General features: G+C 40.9%; 1 pseudogene; it reads right to left on the bottom strand.

Annotated features, from left to right (window-relative positions):
- Window positions 1–5,880: 5,880 nt before the first annotated feature.
- Window positions 5,881–6,305, bottom strand: LOC129493472 (large ribosomal subunit protein eL28-like; annotated as a pseudogene).
- Between the last annotated feature and the right edge of the window lie 6,579 nt (window positions 6,306–12,884).

Consider the following 12,884-nt stretch of genomic DNA (forward strand, 5'->3'; position numbering starts at 1 on the left):
AAATAAAGCTTCTTTTCACTCCTACTCTTTATGGGCATGGGTTTAAAATGGTATTTTTATTAACAAAGTAGTTCTATCAGGGAGGCATCCTTGGCATGCCAGTGCACCAGCTGATTCCCCTCTTAGTCTCTATTTCTAGTCTTCCTTATCCTATTCTTCCCTATTTTTATTTCTCTAGTTACCGTTTTTTCCTTTTGACCTTCCTGTCCCTGCAATGTGCACATTGGTTCTTAGCCCTTGGTAAACCAAACTCTTAACAGTTTCATGACTCTTAAACCACATCAAGAAAATCACAAAAGATTCCTTAAAGGATGAGGAAGTGTTACTGTATCTATAAAGACTGCACATAGCTGAATTTCTAGGTCTTCTCAAATCTGAATTTCAACCTCAAAAAGCAGTTGAAGAGGCCCTCTATTTGTTTAGTGCATTTATTAGATGGCTTGATGTAGGTCAAAGGGGGTGTGATTCTATTTTGAAAGTATCTCAGGTGATTTTTGTTCACACCCAGGCCCCCACTGACATTTTTTCCTAGATATCCATTGAAAAATCAGAAATTACAATGAAATGCTGTATTCCACATGAAGCTGTAGGGGAGAGAAAATATCTTTTCCTCACCCATTGCTAGGTTCATGGCTAAGACCCCGATAACAAAAGATGGACTAAGAAGAGAAAAATAAATAAATTTATTTGAGTTTTATGTGACATGAGAGCCTTCATAAGGTAATGAAGACCTGAAGAAACAGGTAAACCTGTGTATTTTTTATGCTAGATTTAATAAGTAGATAGTTGTGGAGAAGTATGATTGGATTAAAAAGTATGATCTGATGATGATAATACACTAGGGAGACTTAGTGAGGCCTCTTTTCTTAGATTCTTCTCTGTATATCTGTCTTCAGAGATAAGGATGTTCCTTTCCTCCAGGCATAGGAGGCAGCCTCTCACAGGCGGGTCTTATGTTCTGCTTCAGGGAAAGGTCAAAAAATCCTTTCTAGGTTTTTTGACCTTCCTTCCTTCAGGAAGGAAGGGTAGGAGAAGGTCAGATATACCTTCCTGCTTCTGCCATCTTCTCACATTCTTTCAGCTTAAAATACTCAGTATGCAAGATGCCATATTTTGGGGGAGTGGTTTCTGAACCCCATCAAAGCTACTTTCATTGCAGAAAAAAAAAAAAAAACTGCTTCAATGGGAAACTATGCATCATCTGGTACAGTACACCCTTCCTATTATCTGATTCTAGCCTTTCATTGTCTTTGAGTTATTTTACAACTCTGTATCTTGTAGGTAACCAATAGACACGCACATTCTGCCCTGTCTAATATAGGTTCAATTGACTTCCTCCCCTTACCCCTGGAAAAACTGGTTTTATTCCATTTGCATGCTAATTTCAATATTCGTGATCTTTAAATATGTCTCTTCACATTCTCTTGAACCAGTTATAATATCTTCTGCATTCCATCTTTGATTAATGGCTAGAATCAAATCTTTAACATGTTCATTTTTATATCTGTATGAGGGTCGTGATTTCACCCTTCTTTTGAAAATTATCTTGTAATGCCATTCTCCCTAGCCTTTATTCATCATTCTTTTCCTAACTCTGATAGTTCTTTTTATTTTTAGAGAGGGTGATTTTGCTTCCTGAATTCTGTATTTGATGAGCATAAATATTTTTACAGGCATGATGGGCCACAACGTTTGGAATTGGGATGTCCCACAAAATCTGATAGGTGTGACTGCACAACAATATTTTTCATAGAACTATAGAGATGGAAAAGGTCTTAGGTTCATCTCGTCTCCTTCATTACAGGAACAAGACTAATAAAAATCCAGAGAAATAGATAATTTTTTCAAGATTGCAGAGATTTTGAGTAGGAACAGAATTGTGCATGAACCTGCTGAGGCTCAGAACATGATACTCCAAAGTATGGTGCTTTGGCATGCTGACTACTTTGAACTAAAGGGGATTGAAAGGCCTTTAGAAGGCCTCAGAGAAGCAAGGTCTCTCTGAGCTTCTCCTGCTCCCCTGTCCCTCACTTCTTTTTAGTGAGCCATAGAAACCAGAATTCTTCTCCCCCAAAGCAAGCCATAAAACTTAGAAAGGTCACTTCCTCTCTTCTCCCTTGAAGACTACCATTGCACAAATGTCCTGTCCCATACCTGGGAGGAAGAAATGTCACACTGAGAGGCCAGAAAGAATCTAAACAGACAGGCCTTGCTGGGCTCCTACATTCCCAGTCTATTACCATTAGATCATGCTGTTTGGTCCAATCACATTTCCATATGCCTGGTCCATTCTTCATTAAATCTAAACATAAAAATAAACAGTTTTCCTTGGGTCTTTGGGTCTTCTTTTCTGAAGGTTCCCATGTTATGTAAAACTTTGGTTGAATACGTTTGTTATGCTTTTGTCTCATTAATCACTTTCATTATAGGAATGTCCCTTACAATGGACAAGGAAAGTTATTATACCTTTTCTCCCTTGCAAACACAAGTCTGGCTAATTCCGGATTCCAGGGTCTTTTTTACTACAGTAAACTCTTTCTAAAGTGGGGCTAATAATATGAACCTAAAAATTAATGTAACAGTTAAATGACGTCTGAATCTGAAGAACCTAACACCATGCCTCACTCATAGCAGAGTCTTCTGGTGTTCTCTCTCAATGAATACAATGAAATGAGAAAGCAAATGGCACCATTTCTGTGTCTGCTTGGTCAGCCAGTCTCATTAACTCATAGGCACACTTCACATCTCATTTATGTTTCCCAGAATGATTAGACACATAATAAATGCTCGATAAAATTTTGTTGAATAGGATTGATTTGAGCAGAATGAGCAGTTATGTGAAGGAACCACAGCTGATTTCAAACAAAGACTCTTTTAACTCTAGAGCTTGAAGGGAGAGCATGTTCTCATTGTGAATTGTACCCTAATCCGTACATCAACCATAAATTCTAAAAATAATCAAACTAGATTTTTAGTGAATGATATATCATCTAGAGCAATTGGGTTTTCTTTTAAATTTAAATTTAAGTTTTTTCTTTTTTTTAGAGACAGGGCCCTCCTGCTCTGTCTCCCAGGCTGGAATTCAGTGGTACAATCATAATTCATTGCAGCCTGCAACTCCTGGGCCCAAGCAATCCTTCTGCCTCAGCCTCCCAAGTAGCTAGGACTACAGGTACACACCACCTCACCTGGCTACTAATTATTATATTTTTTTGTGTAGAGAAGGGGTCTTGCTTTGTTGCTCAGCCTGGTCTTGAACTCTTGGCTTCAAGTGATCTTCCCACCTGGGGCTCTCAATGTGTGAGGATTTCAGGCTTGAGCCATCACTCACCTGGCTGCAATTGTAACCAGATATCCCGACCTACTTTCTGCTGAAAATCACCCTACATTCCTCTTTACATAGAAATATTATCACAAATCCCTTTGAATGAGCAACTGCCTATTTTAGGAAATCAGTGACTGTACTTATATTGGTTACGACTTCCTTCCTCAGCAAATATTCCCAGGTCGATCTTCAGTTCAGGCGGATGACACTGGGCAGTATTCGCAAAGGCCCTCTATAGTATAGATGCCTGAGAGCTCCTTAGGCTGTGTGCTAACAATATTTTGATATACTCTGTTTTTCTCCCCCCTAGCTGTTTCCTTTACTGCCTGAGCTGTTTGGTCATGTCTGAACTGCTGCTGATGAAGCCTTTTCTGGCGGGTTGCCCGGGGAGCAGCTCTCCTGTAGATTCCGCCTCTCTCCAGGAGTTGCCTGCCTTCAGTATAATGGGCAACATTGAAAGCAGCAAGGCGTTCGGTCGACAAGGTCAGAGTGCCTTTCATTCCTGCAATAATCAACCAGTGTAGCTCTTCCTCAGACCTGGGGAGAGAGAAGATAGAGGTCAAAAGAGCAATTACATTTCACATTGACTCCAGAAAAGGCTTGGATCACAAGACTGAAAAGAAAAACGGATTCCAGCCTCATTCTTACCCATTCCTTTTCTGGTCATTTTTGTTATTAACACTGCCCTGAAACCATAACAAGTTTTAGCCTGATGACGTGAAAAACGCATTTTCCGCCTGCAGATGAGATCTTTCTTCTTAGACATTTAGCACTGTCAGCATATTGCGAAAGAATGTAAATGAGCTGCAGGATCTATAACCAGAGACAGTAAGCAAAGGCCATTAATTATGTTTTTAAAAAATGTTAACCCTAGCAGACTGTATAACAAGCAATTGTGCTAATTTCAATCTGTAATCAGTCCTTACATTAGCATAACTTTATTTATTTAGCATTAAGGCAACAATTTAGAGAATATAATTTAGTTGGAAATGTCAGTAATTTTGCAGTGGCAGATTGTTGTTACAAAACTACCTCTAGTTGACCTTACAGCTGCCAGGACTAATTACTTTAATTGCATTAATTGCACTGACCATTCTGGTGTTTAATGTAGTTGCTGTTACTCTTTAACCATTGAGCAGATCAGCCTGGCTGAATTCTCAGTAAAATGGGCCAATGCTCCTTTCTAAATCTCTTTTGATTCTTTTCTGCATTTTGAGAGCCCAGATAATTCACAGATTACTGGTGTTCTCACTGAGATCATGAATTCTGGGGAGAGCTCTTGAAGGAAATAAAAATCTGTACTCTATTACTGTATTTCCTAATGGATTCTTATTGCTCACTGCTGACTCGATTAAAGTACAATTAGTTCACTAATGACAAAGAAATGTGTAAGAAATGCTTGTGTCAGTTTTGACAGTAGATTAAAACTCCTTTATTTCACATTTTGGAATGAATTCCTTTGAACAAGTCTGTATTCTTATTTCTGCCTTATAGACTGAACCCATAGTTTTCCCTAGGATTGGACTCAACAGAAATTGAAATACACAGCTATGTCCTAATTTAAGATCTATGGCCTTGGGAATCTATAAAATAGATATTTCTTCCTGACAAGGAAAGTTTCACAGGACATTTAATAAATACTTTACTACCAGTGATACATCTATTAGTCAAAATAAAGAGCACTTGAAATATCCTTTTTTTTTTTTGAGACGGAGTTTTGCTCTTGTTGCCCAGGCTGGAGTGCAATGGCACGATCTTGGCTCACCACAACCTCCGCCTCCTGGGTTCAAGTGATTCTCCTGCCTCAGCCTCTCAAGTAGCTGGGATTACAGGCATGCACCACCATGCCCGGCTAAATTTGTATTTTTAGTAGAGACGGGGTTTCTCCATGTTGATCAGGCTGGTCTCGAACTCCCAACCTCAGGTGATCCGCCTGCCTCGGCCTCCCAAAGTGCTGAGATTACCAGAGTGGGCCACTGCACCCGGCCTGAAATATCCATTTTTATACATGAAATTACGGGCTTCTGGGGCTTGGGCATGGTAGCTCATGCCTCTGTAATCCCACCACTTTGGGAGGCCGAGGCGGGAGGATCGCTTCAAACCAGGAGCTTGAGACCAACCTGGGCAACATAGAAAGATCATGCCTCTACAAAAAATAAAAACAAAAAATAAAAAATTAGCTCAGCGTGGTGGCCACACCTGTAGTCCTAGCTACTCAGTAGGCTGAGGTAGGAGGATTACTTGAGTTCAGGAGGTTGAAGTTACAGTGAGCTATGATCATGCACTGAAAACTGGGCAACAGAGCAAGACCCTGTCACCATATATATATATATATATATATATATATATATATATGTACTCCAAAAGCCAGAAAAACTAGACTCAGCCAGTTCATCTGTCTACTGAAAGCAGGCAGCAGCTTCTCCTTGCTTCTTCCAGATGATCCTCTAATCTCTGGTTAAACATTTTAACTTTTTTAATTTTAAATTTTATTTTATTATTATAATTTTTTTTGAGAAAGCCAGCTGACTTTTTATTGCTTTGGGGGCAGGGGCTCAGGAGCTCTTGATGGGGCGGGTCCGCTTCCTCTTCACCATTACAGGCTTCTGGCTGTGCAGGGCGCTGGCCCTGCGGATGGCAGCCATGCGCAGGTCAGGGCATACTTGTTCTTGAGTGTCATGTGTCTGATGCTGCTGAGCGTGGCGCGACCATTCTTGTTGATGGTAGTCCACACATAGGAGGTGGCAGGCTTCCGCTGGCTGGATCTCCGCTTCATGACCACCACACCTCTGCTGTCGGCTGCAGGCTCCGCGACCACAGTCTTGCGGTGAATCAGCCCTTTGTAGCGGAAGGAGTTGCGGGCCTTCAAGTTATTGGGCTCTGTGCTGTCTGTCTACTTACTCCTCTTGATCAGGAAACTGGAGCAGTTCCGCACGACCATCCGTTGCAGATGCACAGACATGGCGGCGGCTCCTCTCGCAGCGGCCTCAGGGGCTATTTAAAAGGTAACACAGTTTACTTTGTTCAACGATTTGAATTCCGAAACATTCTTTAATATAACAATATATATCTATCTGTTTTATTATAAGTATTATTCACTGGATAATAATATTAATAATAAGAAACATGCATTGTGTGTCTGCTATGTTCCGGGCACTGTTTTAGGCACTTGAGGCGTATTAATTCATTTCTTCCGCCCAACAATTCTATGCAATTATTATTATTAATGTTATTATACATAAAAGGTAATGTAATTCATAGTAGGGCCGGAATTTTAACGCTCATATTTGGGTCTAGAGCTTCTGAGCTTGACCTTGACGCTAGATTGCCTCAGAATTGGATGACATTCTTCCTCTAAGGCCACATGGAATTGATAACCAGATTTCTTGCTATGTCAGTTAACTCCTAGCTAGCCATCTTTGATTCCTCATCTGGCAGAGTCCAATTTGGCAACATTTTTCTTTAAAGTGAGGCACCCTGGTCTGAATACAATTTTCACACTCCAAACATGCAGAGTATTTCGTCAGGCTAAGCTCTACTCGTCTGAAGTTCTCGGCCCATATGTCACTTCCTTCTCCTGACCCCCCAGTCAGCCTTAGGAAGCCTCAGCATCAGCTCTGGTGGTACCACAAGGCTTTCTTTACTGGCATTAACACCCTGAAATTAAAGAATTAATCCAGATTCCCTGCCTTTCGCAGGGACAGGAGGGGTGGCTCTGTCCACAGTTTTCAACAGTTTCACTGTTAACTAATCAATCCCACACAAAACAAAACGAAACGAAATTCACAAAATTTTTGATTCCTTCAGATTTCAGCTCTATATTCAGATTACATGGTATCCCCAGAATGAGGAGGCAAATGAATAGCTCTATATGTGTGTGGTTTTTTGTTTTGTTTTGTTTTTAATTCATCTCTGGATCCTCATCAGGTGTGGAGCACTCATTTGACACTTTCTGACAGGTAGTAAACCCTTCAGACATAGTGTTTATCCCTTCCTCCAAGGCCCCTTTATGGCCAGTTATTTCCCTGGAAATAACCTGTGACTCTGATGAACCCGAATTCTCACTATGTCTCCAACACAGCTCCACTTTCTGTCTCCATGAATAGACTCATGTAGTTGCTCTCTCCTTCCCCATCCTGTTTGCTTTCTGCTTCTACAAAAGATGTATGGAATCCTTTCCTTCTGTAAGTTCACCTTAAGCAGCACATCCAGCGCTTTTATAGAGCCTTTGCAGTGGGTCATTTCTGCCCTCTCAGCCCCTCTCCCCTATGCCTCCTTTGCTCTGTTCCTCTGGACTGCCTCACTGTGTCCTTATCACCTCTTGTATGGGCCATCACAGTAGTTGCCCAGCTTCCGGCTTCCAGTTTTCTTCACACTGTTGGCACTTGCCTATGGAAAATCACCCCGGGGCTCCCTGCCTGATAGAGAACACTTTTTGTCTGCAATCGTCAGCCATATCTGCATTTTCAGTCTGAAGGTCATTCTTCTAGTGGAAAAGACAGAAGCAAAATGGAGTTAAGTCATTCTATTTTCTCTTTGTCTCGTTACGATTACATCATAATCTCTTAGAAATGTGGCTAACAGTTCCTTGTTGTTCTTACTCTGTACACATTAGTAAAAGTCATTTTTTAACCTTTTATTCAGCAAAGTTGTGCTTATTTTTCACTTTATTCTATATGACACCATTCTTCTAGGTTTGTGCTATTGCATTGCTTTTGTTCTTGGCTACAAGTTCTTTTATCTTTCAAATATGCCTTTTAATATCTGAGCTCCAAGGAGAGTTCCCAAGCAACCATATTGATTTCTTTAGTTTTTCTTCCATATCTGGCTAATTTTTATTATGTAGTTAGAATTTAATTTTCTAGTCCTTCTGGACCTATTTATAGTCTTCTAGGAAACCCTCTGGCCCTGGAACCAAACATATGTTTTCTTTGAACTTTTTGAAATGTGCCTTTCCATAGTCTAGGATGCATGTCAGATACTGCTCAGTCTATCTTTTGCTCAGATGGATTTTAAGGCACTCTTACTTTCTCCCAAGGTTCTCAGCACTCCTTTGTTCTAAACCTGTTCTTTCTTGAAGATCGGTCTCAACTTCAGAGTGTCCTGCGAAGTCCAAGTTGACAGACTAGGTCTATTTATTTGCTCCAACTTCTGTTCCTGGAGGCGAGATGGGTCCCAAATCCTATACTGCTTAGTGATGATAGTTGGTCACACCAAGCTTTGGCTCCTGTGCACAGGCACTAGCGAAGAATACCGAGGAGCAAGGATGACAGCTACACGGGAGGTACCCAGCCTCTTTACACTGGAATGAAGGCCGCCAGGTCAATGTGTTATCCAGCATAAATGAATGTGGTCTCCTTTGTCCAGAGGTGTTCCTTTGATGGTGTAGAGAAGGAGATGGCAAAGCAGAGGAGGCAAGGGGACCAACATGCGAGGAAGAGAAAGCAATGAGGGGTGGGGTGGGGAGGTGGGGGACTAGCATCTACTGAGACTTTATTTTGTACCAGGCACTGTGCTAGGCATTTACACACACCTACCACTTATTTCTCCTAATACTACTGTAACACATAGGGAAACCGCTCATGATATAAGTTGACTTCTGACAGTCACAGAGCTAAGGAATGTGAAAACCAGGAATTAAACCTATATTTGAAGATGACAGTTAGGATAACAGCAGTAACACAATGCCATAAAAACAAAACCAGAAACATACAGTTCATTGCAATACAGGTATCTGAAGTCATGTGCATCACAAAAGTAATAACCTTATAAAAAAGATATACATATACGTCAAAGCCTTATGACAAACTTCAAGAGAATAGCTATTTTACTATACATTATTAATAATTTTGATGTATATTACTAGAATTTTGTTGTATCTACTTTGTTGAAAATTGTACCCTTTATTTGAATATTTTTGCTGGGCAGAGTTTTTTGTTTGTTTATTTTTAGTTTTAAATTCTATTGAGGATATTTCTTAGCCAAATGGAAAGAAAAATAAATAACACCATAGGGAAAGTTACATTCTTTTTGACCTATAAAGGAACTAGTCTTCTTGGTACATTACTGTCAGCTAAACATATAAATGTTCTTTGAAAAGTCTGCTTCTAGATGTTAATGGAGGTATTGATTTTCACCTCTGTCTTTTTTTGATAACGCCTATTTACTGTGCTACCTCCTCATCTCCATTCTGAGCCCTGCTCTCTCAAGTGTTAGCGTCAGAGGCAAGTGCCAAAACCCAGGTGACTAAGTGGGTGTCAAGCCAGTTGCAGAAACAGAGGGAAGACTTAACTAATGGCACAGGTCTTCTAAGTCAGTGGACCCTGTCTCTCCTAATTTCATTATCAATTCACCACAGGAACCTGACAGAGTCCGTTTGCTAAGTCAAATTCAAAAGCTCAAAAATGGAAAGGGAAAAAAAATCCATTTTCAGAGTCAGGTAAAAACATCATAATTCAGAGAAAATCTTTAGTATTGATTGATAGCCGCAGACTCCTGTCTAAAGGTTTCCTCTTTAAATTAAGAATACTAATGATTTCTCGTGCTGAAATTAATAATCCCAAAGCTGCACATATTCAAAAAAGACACTAATTGTTGTACTTCAACCAGGAAGTGCCAGTGAGCAGATGCCTAACCTGTTTCCTTCAGTGACTGAGGCTGATGACGTGCCGTGGTGTTCCTGAGAATCATATGCTTCCCTGGGAGGCATTCTTGTCTTTGCCAAGAGGCCATCAATTTGAGATGGAATATCCTGTTTGTTGAGGCTTCTATAACATGTGATCCAATGGCTCTCTGATAAACAGATTTGTTTAAGACGAAAGTTCTTGCCTAAGTCATTTGGAGACTGAATTGTGCTTGTGGAGGAGGTGACCCAGACCCCACATGGAGACAAGCCAGGGCAGTCTGGGGCCAGAGCAAGGCACTGATCAGTTCCAGAGGAAACCAGAGCTTTCCAGATAGCCACAAAGAATTGAAACCAGGAGAGAGGAAATAGCTATTTGTGGGGAATAGGAAATTGATATTGAGAGGAAATTGATATAGAAAGATACACAGATATAGTCATTTTGCTAATATTTTCATTTATTCTGTGCTATTGTATATATTTTTGTAAGCCATATGAAAATATTTTTAAAATTCTGGAAAGGTATGAATGAATAGGTAAAGTCTCTTTAAATTTTTTTTTTTTTTTTGAGACAAAGTCTTGTTCTGTTGCCTAGGTTGGAGTGCAGTGGCGTGATCTCATCTCACTGCAACCTCTGCCTCCTGTGTCCAAGCTATACTCCTGCCTTAGCCTCCCGAGTAACTGGGTTTGCAGGTATGTGCCACCATGCCCAGCTAATTTTTTGTATTTTTAGTAGAGACGTGATTTCACCATGTTGGCCAGGCTGGTCTTGAACTGGTGCCCTCAAGTGATCCACCTGCCTCGACCTCCCAAAGTGCCAGGATTACAGACATGAGCTATTGTACTCAGCCTGTTTTAAGTTATTTTACTGGCAAATACTATCTTTAGAAATTAGGCCAGGTGCAGTGGCTCACAACTGTAATCCTAACAGTTTGGGATGCTGAAGTGGGAGGATTACTTAAGGCCAGGAGTTTGAGATGAGCCTGAGCACCATAATGAGACCTCACCTCTCCAAAAAAAAAAAAAAAAAAAAATTAGCCATGTATGGTGGCACATGCCTGCAGTGCTAGCTACTCATGAGGCCGAGGCAGGAGGATCTTGTGAGCCCAAGAGTTCAAGGCTGCAGTGAGCTATGATCATGCCACTGCACTCCAGTGCACTGAGTGACACAGTGAGACCCTGCCTCAAAACATAAAAATAAAAAAAAAACTTTGTTAGAAATAAGTAACTTTGTTAGAAGAAAAGAGTATTTAGAAACCTTGCCAGAGTTCCCTTACAGAAAAAAAGATAAAGAGGTACCTATATTACTACTTAGTTACCCGTCTGTTTTTAGAAAGCTTTTTGTGTCAAAATATTGGAGTCTTTTGCAACAGCCTCAGAATTTGTTCTTTGGGCTAAGCCTACCAGTTTGATTGGTGCACACATTAAAGAAATTTAAATTTAAAATGTATGCTCGAATACCCTTCTGTTCATCTACGTATTATGGGACTTTACTGTTTGTATTGTAATTAGTCATTCATATGCTATCTTCCCCACCAGAATGGGTTCCTGGTGGGATCACAAAGTCTCTAACCCATGTAAAAGTCCCTAGAACAGAGAAAGTACACAGTAGACACTCTCTGGGGATTAAGTTATACAATGTAACTATTTTGCAGAATAGTTACAAGGATTAAATGAGATGACATGAAATCCAACATGTATCTACAACAAATAACAATAGGAATTCAGCTGTTCTCTCCCTTTCTTTGAACTAAAGAAAAGATATTTTTCAATTTGTAAAGCAGCGTAGAACATGAAATATCAAGTTTCACCTAAAAAATATATATATTCTGTAGAACTTGGTTTACTTTTAAGAATAATCACATTCGAGGCCAGGCGCTGTGGCTCATGCCTGTAATCCCAGCACTTTGGGAGGCCGAGGTGGATCACTGCAAGCCAGGAGTTTGAAACTAGCCTCGTCAACATGGTGAAACCCTGTCTCTACTAAAAATACAAAATTTAGCCTGGCGTGGTGGTGCCCACCTGTAATCCCAGCTTCTCGGGAGGCTGAGGCAGGAGAATCACTTGAACCTGGGAGGCTGAGGTTGCAGTGAGCCAAGATTGCACCACTGCACTCCAGCCTGGGTGAAGAGTGAGACTCTATCAAAAAAAAAACCTCATATTTGATATATTTGAAAATTTAAAGCCTAGGGAGATGGATGGGAACAGAAAAAAAATTGGAAAACAGAAAATTTGGCTTTCTTGCCTGGGCATGGTGGCTCACGCCTGTAATCCCAGCACTTTGGGAGGCCGAGGTGGGCGGATCACAAGGTCAGGAGATGGAGACCATCCTGGCTAACACGGTGAAACCCTGTCTCTACTAAAAATACAAAAAATTAGCCAGGCGTGGTGGTGGGCGCCTGTAGTCTCAGCTACTCGGGGGGCTGAGGCAGGAGAATGGTGTGAACCCAGGAGGCGGAGCTTGCAGTGAGCCGAGATCAAGCCACTGCACTCCAGCCTGGGTGACAAAGCGAGACTCCGTCTCAAAAAAAAAAAAAATTTGGCTTTCTTCTTATCAATGCTTTGTGGGGAAACAGCCTTAGGAAAAGGTTGGCCTCCCTTCTTCTAGCCTCTCTTGTCACTGCCTGGAACTAATCTGGATCTTTTGGTCCATCTTGGATGTACCACCAGGCCACAGGCCCAAACTAAGGGTGAGGTACTTTAAAGGAGCATTGGGAGATTTGGTGCCAATGGCTCAGATCAATGTTTTCTCAGACTAAGTCACTTATTCTGCATGAATTCCATGGATGAGACAAACCTCTAAGCTCCTCCTCTGGAGAGTTACCTAGCATTTCCATCTTGCAAACAGATAAGCTTTTCCTCTAAAGTCAGGGCTGCTGAGGAACAGCTATTTCTCCAGGTGTTATAAGGATAGGAAGCCCCCGTAGAAGAAAATGC

Source organism: Symphalangus syndactylus, chromosome 11 (assembly GCF_028878055.3).
Source record: "Symphalangus syndactylus isolate Jambi chromosome 11, NHGRI_mSymSyn1-v2.1_pri, whole genome shotgun sequence".
NCBI lineage: Eukaryota > Metazoa > Chordata > Mammalia > Primates > Hylobatidae > Symphalangus > Symphalangus syndactylus.